The 11,378-nt window shown below is 41.6% G+C and overlaps 1 pseudogene; it reads left to right on the top strand.

The window, feature by feature from the left end:
• The first annotated feature begins 580 nt into the window (after positions 1 to 580).
• The window catches only part of LOC134375258 (rho GTPase-activating protein 20-like), a 100,437-nt pseudogene continuing 89,639 nt past the window's right edge, over positions 581 to 11,378 (top strand).

Here is an 11,378-nt window from a genome sequence, read left to right as displayed (position 1 = left end):
TTTTTTTTTTTTAATATAGATACCTTGTTTGGCAGTAATTATTTTTCAGAGCTTTGAAAATGTATTTTAATCGTCTTCTGGTTTCTTTTTTCTTTTCTGTTGAAATGCCAGCTCTCAATCTATTTGTTGTTTCTTTGAAGGAAATAGTCCACTTTTCTCTGAATGCTCTTAAATTTTTGTCTTTATCTTTCATATTCACTAAACTTCCCATGTTTTGTTAGATGTAGATTTCTTAAAATTTCTTTTCTTTTAATTTTCATAGAAATTCATGAATCTGCAAGTTGATGCTTTTCAGCAGTTTTGAAAAATTCTAGGCCATTATCTTTTAAAATATTTCTTCTGGTCCATTCTACTTTCTGTCTTTCTGAGATTCCAATTATAAAGTGTTAGACTTTATGGCTGTGTCCTCTGTTGCTTGCCTTCTCTTCTGTGTTTTCCACCTCTTTTTTTCTCAATGGTTCATTCTGGATATTTACACTGACCTATCTTATAATTTATTGATTTTTTTTTTTTTTTTTTTAGCTGTGTCCAATAGGCTGTTAAACCCATCCATAGAGCACAGAGGCCTCTGGACGGCGGAGGGGGCGGACCCGAGGCGGGGCGGGCCGGCACTGACAGGCCGTCGCCACCGAAATCGCCTTCAGCTGGAGGTGCCGAGCGCAGGCGGCGATACATGGCCTCGACACCGGAGGCGCGCTGCCCACACCCGGAGCTTGGCGCCCCGCCTGAGCGCGGGCGCCTCAGCCTGCACGTCCTCTCCCCTCTGGCCGCCAGCCCGCAGACATGACCGTGAAGCCTCCTCCTGGAATGGGATTTGCTTGAACATTTTCTTCATGGAAGCGATGTCCCCCCAGCAGGAGACTCTAGTGGGGGCAGCCGGGGCACTCCTCTTCCCTGACAGGAGTGTCTCTCATCGCCGGATGCCCTGGCACCAAGAAGGTGAGGATGCTGAGCGGGGTCTCGTGCCCTTGGCTGCCGCTGCCGCTGCCGCAGCTCCCTCTCCCCGCGCACGCCCTCCGAGCCCGCCACCGTGTCACGTGAGCTGGATGCCGTCACGGGGCTTTAATGCTGGAGGCTTGTGGCCCTCGGTGTTCCATTCAGGGCCTTCACGTGTTCTGTTGCCCCTGACGACAACCGCACTGCTGTCTCTCGGTTCACTCCGGTACCAGCTGCCTTATTGATCTCTGAAGTCTTAACCCGTCTCTGAAGTCTTAACCCGTCTCCGAAGTCTTAACCCGTCTCTGAGCGACCCGCAGCCTCCCTCCCCGTCTCCACCCGCCGCAGGATCGGCAGCCCGGCTCCTCCCTCAGTCCGGGCCTGGGGCCTGGACTGGGGGGGTCACCTTCCCCCGGCCCCTCTGCGTGCTTGGACCCTGAGACCCCGAGGTTGTCTGGGCGCGCATCGCCCCTTGGCAGGGTCATCTCCGAAGTCATCAGGACCGCCGGCATCTGCGTGGGCGCAGCAGCCAGCCACTTAGAAGGTAGGTGGACGGGCTCAGCCCCCTCATCTAGCTGCGGAGGTGCGGCTGCTCCACGGTAATTTGGGGAGGGGAGGTGTTCCCGTGCCCTGCTGGACGGTCCTGGATCGGCCGCAGGTCTCCGAGGTGGTGGTCAGAGTTTGGAGGTGCGACTATGGATGCTAACAGTCGAAACTCGGGTACATGGAGGTTTGGCTTGGCTTAGAGCCGGGCCGTGTGGGAGCCGGGGGCTGTGTCAGGGGGTCGCGAGGGCCGAGGTGGGGAGCCTTCGCCCTGCACTCGTCCCCTGGCCCTCGGGACTTGGGCAGAGCTGGAGAGGGATCTCGGTGTCTGTGTGGGCGTGGGGGTGGCACGTGTTCCCTGTCAAAGCTGGGAGGAGGGATGTGGGCAACTACTTGTAGCGTTGTCATTCCGATCAACATGGCCGCGGTGTGGTGGGAGCATTCCGATCGGGGTCGGGTTTCCTTGGAACAGTTCCCTGAGCAAGTGCACGTGGGCCGCTCTTAGACACTGATTTAGATGCTTCTATCCGTATCTGCCACCATCCCCGCCCCCTTACTCCAAGCACAAAACCTTACAATATTGGATATTTGGCCATTTTTGTTCCTCATCGTGGCGGTGCTCTTCCAGCTTCTCTGGAAAGAAGATGCGATTGGAGGGATCATGTAGCTCTTACTTAGGAAATATCTTAAGGCATTGCACCTATACCTCTAGCTCCCTGCTTGTACTGATCTTACTGTCTTTCATAAATCTTCCCAACAGGATCGTGGGTCGGCTGGAGGTCAGTTGAAGAGAGGTGAGATCTGTACGCCGTCTAGGAGTGTATGTAAGTTCCCAAGGACCTTAATCGTGTCGCAGAGCCATCTAGGGGTGTCGTGAGCTTGATGATGTATGGGCTGTAGTGCCGGCTCAGCCTTTGATGTATTCAAGCTGCGGTTTGTCCTTGTCGCTTTTCCCCTTCAGAGATGGAAGGGGAGAGAGAGAGAGAGAGAGAGAGAGAGAGAGAGAGTGTGTGTGTGTGTGTGTGTGTGTGTGTGTTCAAGTCTTCCTAAATAACACGTATGAATTTACCAGTTTAGTGCTACATTTGGGAAAATAAATGAATGTTAAGTAATTGACAGAGGTTTTAAAGCATTTTTTATTTTTGTAAACTTACAGAATTGGGAAAAAATAAGACATTTTCCTGAACAGTTCTGAGTGTTATTAAGCATACTGGTAAAGGGGGAATAATTAAGGAATAGCATCATTTATCAAGTAGTACTTGCCCAATAAATGAAAGGTTGCTTTGCCCTTTTCCCACTTTTTTACTCAGTGTAAATGTAAATTGATAATGTTGCTCACCTGCTTAAAATTTTGTGGTGGCTTTCGGTCACATTTATAACAACATTTAGACCTCTTTTCATCCTCATTTGTGTGTTCTCTAGCCACGTGGGCCTTCTTTCTCATACATCAAATCATCAAATGCATTCCTGTTTTGAGGACATGGTGTCTTTGCAATGTTGACTGTTTCATGTTGTTCAGACCTTAGGTTCTCCCACAGGGCTGTCCCGACTACCTAAATGGAAGTTGCCCCACAGTCATGCTCTGTACCTTCTGCTTTATTGTCATCTCAGCATTCATCCTTGTTTGATATTTTATTTACTTGCTTTTCATCTGTTACCTGTATCTCTCCCCAGATTGTGAAAATATTGAGATAGGGACCTTCTCTGTATTGTTCAAGGCTACCTCCCTGTGCCTAGAGTAGTGCTTGCTACATATTAGGTGTTTCATCAATGCTAGTCAGGTTATGTACAGTGGTGAACAAGGCAGATATGATTCCTGTCCTCAGAATTTATGGTTTAGAGCAGGGTCAGCAAACCTTTTCTTAAAGGACCAGGTAATATTTTAGGATTGCAGGACATACCTACTCTGTTGCAGTTCCTCAGCTCTGCCATTGTAGCACTGTGAACAATATGCATATGAATGGGCTTGTGTGTTCCAGTAAAACTTTATTTAGAAAAACATGCTGTTATTCCCTGTTGTGTAGTTTCCTGACCCCTGGTCTAGAGCAGTCCTGTTGAGTGGAACTTTGTGCATTGATGGAACTGTTCTTTATTTATAATGTCCCGTTTAGTAGCCACTGTGCTACATATGGCTCTTGAAATGTGGCTGGTTCAACTGAGGAGCTAAAATTTTTCAACAGCTTCATTGAGGTATAATTGACATACAGCTAACTGTACATATTTAAAGTATTGTAAATTTATGAGTTTTGACATAAGTTTGATGCATGTGAAATCATCTCCACAGTCAAGGTAAGGGATATATTCATCATCCCTCGAAGTTCCGTCCTGTCCCTTTCTAATCCCTTTAGTCTCTCCCCATTCCCAGGCACCCACGGGCCTGCTTTCTGTTGCTGTAGGTTAATTTGCATTTTCAGGACTTTTATATAAACGGAATCAGACTTTACATTTGCCTGGCTTCTTTTGGTTTGAGATTCATCTGTGGATTTGCATGTACTGATAGTTCATTTCATTGCTGGGTAGTATTCTACTGTAGAGATAGACCACAGTTTGTTTATCTATTCACCTATTAGTGGACATCTGGATTATTTCCAGGCTTTGGCTATTACAAATAAAGCTACTGCTGCTGGAGGCCATTGCTGCAAGCTGTTGCTGCCGGTGTCCCCAGGATGTCCTGGGAAGCCACCACCACTGCTGCTTCTGCTGCTACTGCTGAGGACTGCCAATGGCTCCCGGGATCTTTCCCAATTACCTAGTGTGGACCTGTGTGTGAGGGGTCTATGACCCAGTCTGTACAATGGCTTTGAAGTGTCTGAGCCCTAGCCCTGACAGTACAAGTGGAAACAGTATAACTAAAATAATGAAATGTTTTGGCTTTAGTTATGAATTGCCTAGCCACACAATTGGTGTTGTCACGTAGCTTTACCATTGCCTGTGTCGGCAGGAATCCAACAATAACCCCAACCAGACAATTGGTGTAACTACTGCTGTAACAATACAGTACAGGTAGTAGGAATCAAGCCAAGGTCTGAAGGCGAAACAGAATCCTGCAAAAAATTTAGACTATAGCTTGATGCATATGAACAAACTGCCACTTTTTTTGTCGTAAAATCAATGCAGTATTCCATTACTGAGACTCTTCACATCGGGAGGTGCTGCTATATCCTGCTATACAAATACTTGTCTTCCAAATTTCCTTTCTCCCTGCAACCTGTGCAGTTACATTAGCCTCAGGATGTTAGATTCCTGAGGTTCCGAAGAGGTGTGACTAATAGAAATAGTGAGATGAGACTAGCAAGATAGAATATATAAACTAGGTGATTGAAATCACTAGGGTTGGGAGAGATTAGACTCTTCTGGAAATCTGACAGCTGTGGGCTGTTTCTCTAGAAGAAAAGCACCAAATAAATATACATCATGCAAAAAAAGTTATACAAGTAACCTGGCCTGAAACTGATTCATGGTTAATAACTCCTGATCAATATGTTTGATATTCTCTGTTTCTTAACCCATTTGTTTCTTGTCTTTGATCAGTGTTTTAAATAATTGTTTCAGCTGCTGTCTCAGCTGTGGTAAGAAGATTTGGGTGTACAGACTCCGTATGTGAGCCAAAAGATTAATGAGGGGAACAGAAACACTAAGGCCAGAGCAGTGATGACAACAGTAAGTTGGGAGAGATCCCTGGGGCCATTGTGAATTTGTGGGATAAGAATTGTGCCAAAGAATTTCAGTATCCCCTTCCCACTGGATGATTCCTCCTCTATTCCTATGCTAGGATGTAGGTTTTATTTTACTAGCCAAGAAACAGTTCCTTTATGAGTCATGTAATGAGATACTGACACTGAGCCAGCTGGTTAGTTTTATATGGTTCCTATTAGAGCAACATCCAGTTCCCAAGCATGACTGCCCTAGGCCCACCCACAGACATGGGTGAGACTTCTGGTTAGGATAGGGCGAAAGGGTATAGCAGGAAGAATGGCTTTAGTGTGACACAGCCTGAACTTCCCTCATGGCTATTTGTGGTTATATTGTTAATTTTACTCATCTGTCTCTAGTGGCAGGCTCTCTGGCTGTATCTAGAGATATTAAGATTGAATTTAGAGAGTAATTATCTGGACAATCCAAGCCTCATTCACCACAAATTTTAGGTCATTGGAAACAGAGTACCTGACTTATCCAGTTTATCTTCTATTAATATACCACCTAGAAGAGAAAAAATGATTTTTTTCTTTTTTTAAAAAAAGTTACACTAAAAAAGCCTATTTGGAGGAAGAGATTCCCAAATGTGCAAATATTTCAATGTAGAACAAAATTTAAAAGTTGATTAAATGTTTATGTAAAAATTTAGTCTCTATGCCTTCACTTTAACAGTTTTTTTCTTCTCTTTTACTGGATCTTTCCAAGTACTGTCTTTCCTTGAAGCTCAGTTTGGGGCCTGTCCTGCCTATGAGATAGGAATAGTAGTTCCTACCCTGATGACATTTTGGGGTATAAATGAGATAATCTATGTCCAGCCTTTAACATAGGGCCTGACACATGATAAGCAATAGTAATGGTTATGATCTTACTTTTCCCAAATACTCAGATCAACATTTAACCTGTTTATTCTCATAAGAAACACTGCCTATACCATGTTTGACACTTACTATCCCATTTTTGATGTTATAGTTTATCTCCATAATGAAATTTAGGTTACTTACTAGGTAAAGATAGGCAATAGAAAATTTGTTGATTTGAGTTGAAAATCAACATTTACTTCCCTTATAAGCCACATGGTCTTCATTTCAATATTTTTTCCTCACAGAAAATGGAAGCAGAAAGGAGGAGGAGTGCTCCATCTCATATCCTGGGTAAAGCCTTACAAAAGCGGCCTGGTACCAGGTGAGTGCTAAGTTTTATTTGAGGGTGCTTCAGAAAGTTCACGGAAAGATCCATATTGTTTTTTAATTCTATTCTTCCACGAAATTTTTGAAGTACTCTGATATTATACATTGGTATGTGCTTGGAACATTATATTAGACGAAGAGTGTTTCGCATCACATTTTTTTACGTGTGGGGTTGTTTGTTTTATTAGTACCAGAATTCTCTAATTAATAATAGGAAATTTGACATTTGTTCTGAGATTATTTAATAAGATCTATTCTTCATGGGAATTATAAAGCCTTTTAGAGCTGGTATGTATGCTTGGTTGCTTCTTTGTCTTTATTATCTCCCACTTATGAATGAGGACATGCAGTATTTCTCTTTCTGTGCCTGGCTTATTTCACTTAACATAATTTTCTCCAAGCTCATCCATGTTGCTGTGAATGGCAAAATTTCATTCTCTTTTATGGCTTAGTAGTATTCCATTGTGTATATATACCACATTTTCCTTATCCAGTTATTGTTGATGGACATTTAGGTTGGTTCAGTATCTCGACTATTGTAGAAAGAGCTTTGATGAACTTGGGAGTGCAGATATCCCTTCAACATGATGATTTCCATTCCTTTGGGTTATATACACAGTAGTTGGATTGCTGGATTGTGTGGTAGTTCCATCTGTAGTTGTTTGAGGAGGCTCCATACTGTTTTCCATAATGGCTGTAAAATTTACAGTCCCACCAACAATGTAAAAGGATTCCCCTTTCTCTACATCCTTGCCAGCATTTGTTATTCTTTGTCTTTTTGAAAATAGCCAGTCTAACTGGGGTGAGATGATATCATAGCCAGTCTAACTGGGGTGAGATGATATCTCAGTATGGTTTTGATTTGCATTTCCCTGATGCTTAATGATGTTGAGCATTTTTTCAGGTACTGGTTGGCCATTTGTATATCTTCTTTGAGAAATGTCTATTCAGCCCCCTTACCCATTTTCTAATCAGATTTTTTTATTTTTTTACTGTTAAGCTGTTTGAGTTCCTTCTATATTCTGTTGCTGCTTTTGTTTGTTTTTTGTGGCTGACCTGTATAGGGATACAAACCCTTGACCTTGGTGTTACAACACCAAGCTCTAACCGTTGCACATTCTAGATATTAATCCCTTGTCAGATGTATAATTTGCAAATATTTTCTCCCATTCTGTATACTCTGAATTCTAATGCTTACAATTTCCTAAACCCACCATACTCTCTAATCATGGCTCAAGTGTCACTTGCTTCAGAAACTCCTCTAATGCCTCATAAATAATATTCATGCTCCTATAGAACCCTGCGTATCTTTTAGTCATAGCACTCAATCACATTTCATTGGAATCACCTTATATATCATGTTCTCTTCAGTGTCCTAGCATACATCTGTTAATAAAATAATGCCTTGTACATACTTGAAGTTCAATTACTATTTGTTCGATGAGTGAGTGAATGAAGGAGTGGCTCCATTTCCAAACCGAGAGAGGAATTTAGTAGGTTACCATAATAGTTTCTGACTTTCCTGACCTCCTTCAGGTAGCCAATACATAAGAGACTTTCTTGTTGATTGGTATTATTTGTGAAATTTATGCTAGTGGCAAAATTGGCAAATTTTTACCAAAATGGACTTCATTGCTTTGTTAGTCAAAAGTTTTCTCAGGCCCACATATCACTTTATTCTTTTTAAACTGCTTTCTATATTCATTAAAAACAATCAAATACATTTGTTCCTGGTACAATGTGCTAATTTTTTATGGTATGATGCTGGGAGGAAATCTTTAGGAGATTATATTGTCTCCCCACGTTCTAGTGGGCTTTGACAGGGTAAAAATTTATTTTTGTACTTGCAGGACAGCACATCCATTTAATTTCTTCATTCCAACTTTAGCATAATTTTCTAATCACAGTTCTGATTCAATTTTATCTTTCATTTTGGCACCAGCAAAGCACTCTCTCATTAATGCATGTTTATTCATCCTTCCTCACCATTGTTCATGGGATAGCAGGCTATCCTAAGACATCCTCACTGTAGTACATCTTCACTGCAAGATAAATCCCTTCTCCTGTACAGCTTGAAAGTTAGGGTTTCTCAAAGGAGTTTTGGCATTTCTTGATTGACTTTCCGTCAGAACCTTGAGAAAAAGACATATGAAGGAAGCAGAAGAATAATTGTTACTTTTAGCAAGAAGCTTAATATTACTGTGGTTAAGAAAGTTTGGACTCTGGAGCCATATTCTTCCTGGGTTTGAACCCTGGATCTTCTTACCAGCTGTGAGAATTTTTGCAGTTACTTAACCTCCTCAGGCCTCACTTTCCTCGTAAAATGGGGTGACCTCAAAGGGGATTAAAAGTGTTAATATTATAATGTATTTGGCATATTGTGATTGCTATATAAGTTTTTGTTAAATAAAATCATTAAAATATATCAATCTGTCTGGTACCCTGTCACATAATGTCTAGTTTTCTGGGTGTTCCAGGTTTAGGCTTATCTTCTCAACTTGACTGTCTGCTCTTTGAGTGAAGAGACCGTATTTTCTGCTTTTCCAAATCTAAATGTTCAGTGCTGGCTATAGAACAGATATTTTGTAAATATTAGCTGAACTGAATGATTGATTTCTTTATTCCCCTAGCTAAGTAGGTCAGCTCTCAGTTGGAATGGAAAAAGGGATGAGTCTGCAGCTGCCTGACATAGTATAACACTGCCAGTGTTGAAAAGCCACACAAAGAAATGTCAATTCTGGAGTAAGCAGCTATTTAATGTATGTTGACTTTATGCTCACACATTTACTATATCATGTATATTATCACTGCCATTAGTTTTCTGACACCTAGTTCCTAGTGTAATGGGAAGACACAGAGAGTGGATTCTGGGTCCCTGCTCTAGTGCTATATGACCCTGGTAGAGTCACCTATCCTTTCTGTGACTGGGACTTTTCCTTCATCTGTCAGTGATGGGGGAGGGGTGGATTGAAGTTGACTGAATATTTCATGTAGCCCTCAACTCTACAATTTTGTGTTCCTTTATTCTGATAGCAACTCAGCAACAAGTAGAATGGAAAACAATATGAATGGTCCTTGCAAACCCTTTTATTGCAACTCTTAATACATCTCCGAGAGTGCATCTGTCACACTGCTGAGGAATAAGTAGTATCCTCTTTCAGTGCAAAGCTCAAACATTTGCTTATGTGGGATCTTTTGTCTGTTTATTATCATAATGTTATTTTAATAGCCAGCCTACACAGTGGCCCCCAGTGGTTCTCACCTCCTGGTAGTCACACCCTGGCCTAATCCCCTTCTACGTTTTTTTTTTTTTTTTTTTTTTTTTTGTCATTTTTTTGACCGGCCGCACCGCGCTCAGCCAGTGAGCGCACCGGCCATCCTTATATAGGATCCGAACCCGCGGCGGGAGCACTGCTTGGGCTCCCAGCGCCGCACTCTCCCGAGTGCGCCAGGGGGTTGGCCCCTAATCCCCTTCTACGTTGCATCACAATTGATCTGTGTAACCAATAGGATTTGGCAAAAGTGATGATGTGTGGCTTCTGAGTTTAGGTTATAAAAGAAGCTTCCCTCTTGATTGCTCTCACACTCTCTTTCTCTGATCACTTGATCTGGGGGATGCCATTTCATGAGCAGTCCTGTGGAGAGACCCACAGCAGAGGAACTGAAGCCTCCGAGTAACAGCCACATGATGAGCTTGGAAGCAGACTTTCCAATGCCAGTCAAGTCTTCAGAGATGGCAGCCCCAGATGAAAGCTTGACTGCAGCCTCATAAGAGATATGAGCCATACCCACCCAGCTAAGGAACTCCCTGATTACTGACCCTTAGAAACTGTATAAGATAATAAATATTTGTTGTTTTAAGTTGCTATGTTTTGGGGTAATTTGTTAGGCAGCAATAGACAACTAACACAGTCATCTTCAAACTATGAAGAAACTAGCTTTCTAAAATGTTTCTGTCGCATACCTTTTATGTATTCTTATAGCTGGAGGTGGAAAGATAGAAACAGATACTATTCTCATTTTTAAATAAAAAATGTGATTTCTCAGATCATGTAATTTGTTGGAAAAGGGACCAGACAACATTCTTTCTTTTTAAAAACAGCTTTATTGAGATACAGTTCATACTGTTTAACTTAGCCATTAAAAGCATACACTTCTGTGGTTTTTATTATATTGACAGGGATGTGCAACCATCACCACCATCTTAGAGCATTTTCATACTCCAAAAACAAACCTGTAGCCATTAACCGTAACTCCTCATTCTCTCCCACCCACCCCCACTCCATTGCTAGCTCTAAGCAACCACTCATCTATTTTCTGTTTCTTATATTTTCTGTTTCTTCCTTTCTTTGCCTCTTCTGGACGTTCCATATAACTGGAATCATATGCCATGTGGTTTTTTGTGACTGGCTTCTTTCAGTTAGTGTAGTGTTTTCAAGGTTCATCCATGTTGTAGCATTTATCAGTACTTCATTAATTTTTTATTGCCAAATAACCTTCCATTATATGGATAGATACCACGTTTTGTTTCTTTATTCATCAGTTGATGGAAAATTAGGTTGTTTCCACCTTTTGGCTATTTATGAATAACACTGCTGTAAACATTCTTTTACAAGTTTTGTGTGAACATCTGTTTCATTTTTCTTGGGTATATACTAGGAATAGAATTGTTGGGTCTTAGGGTAACACTATGTTTAACTTTTTAAGGAACTGCCAAACTATTTTTCAAGGCAGCTTCACCATTCTACCTTCCCACCTGCAATATATGAAGGTTCCAATTTCTCCACATACTTACCAAAACATTATTTTCTGTCTTTTTGATTATAGCCGTCTTTGTGTGTGTGAAGAGGTTACTTATTATGGTTTTGATTTGTGTTTCCCTAATGATATTGAGCATATTTTCAAGTGTTTATTTGCTATTTGTGTATCTTTTGGGAGGGAATTTATATTTAAAACTTAAACCATCTTTAATTGGTTATTTGAATTTTTATTAATGAGTTATAAGAGTTATTTGTA

Source organism: Cynocephalus volans, chromosome 4, assembly GCF_027409185.1.
Source record: "Cynocephalus volans isolate mCynVol1 chromosome 4, mCynVol1.pri, whole genome shotgun sequence".
Classification (NCBI taxonomy): domain Eukaryota; kingdom Metazoa; phylum Chordata; class Mammalia; order Dermoptera; family Cynocephalidae; genus Cynocephalus; species Cynocephalus volans.
This window is presented reverse-complemented; position numbering and strand designations above follow the sequence as displayed.